Consider the following 481-nt stretch of genomic DNA (forward strand, 5'->3'; position numbering starts at 1 on the left):
TTTTTGCAATCATTTTGAAAGTATTTCTAAAAAACAGACTAGGGAACAGAAATGAGAGTGAACGTTTGACCTTGATCTCGGATCCTAATAGCTGGATTCATGGTTCAGTCCCAAGTAACAAGTGCTGTACAGAACAGTAAGTCACCGAAACAGACATTCCCCAAGATAATGCCCCTATTCACCACTGTGTAAGTAGAACAATTTATTTTGCTCTGGTTAACTGCTTCACCCACACATTTGACATTAAGCTTCAGGCTTCCTGAGCAGCTAACGTGTAGGACATGAATCAGTGTTGTCCAGTTATGCATCACTTCCCACAGTCTTGCTGATTTGGGCGGTTTAGAATAAAAACATGAATCCAGTTTTTGATTGAAAAACACAGGTTTGCAAAAATATTTTTCAAATTTTGCTTAGCACAAACTTATTATTGTTCCCCTTGAAAGCAACTTGTACTTTCACATGTCCCTGGTCTCAAAATCAA

The sequence above is a fragment of the Meleagris gallopavo genome, chromosome 2 (assembly GCF_000146605.3).
Source record: "Meleagris gallopavo isolate NT-WF06-2002-E0010 breed Aviagen turkey brand Nicholas breeding stock chromosome 2, Turkey_5.1, whole genome shotgun sequence".
In the NCBI taxonomy this organism is placed as follows: domain Eukaryota; kingdom Metazoa; phylum Chordata; class Aves; order Galliformes; family Phasianidae; genus Meleagris; species Meleagris gallopavo.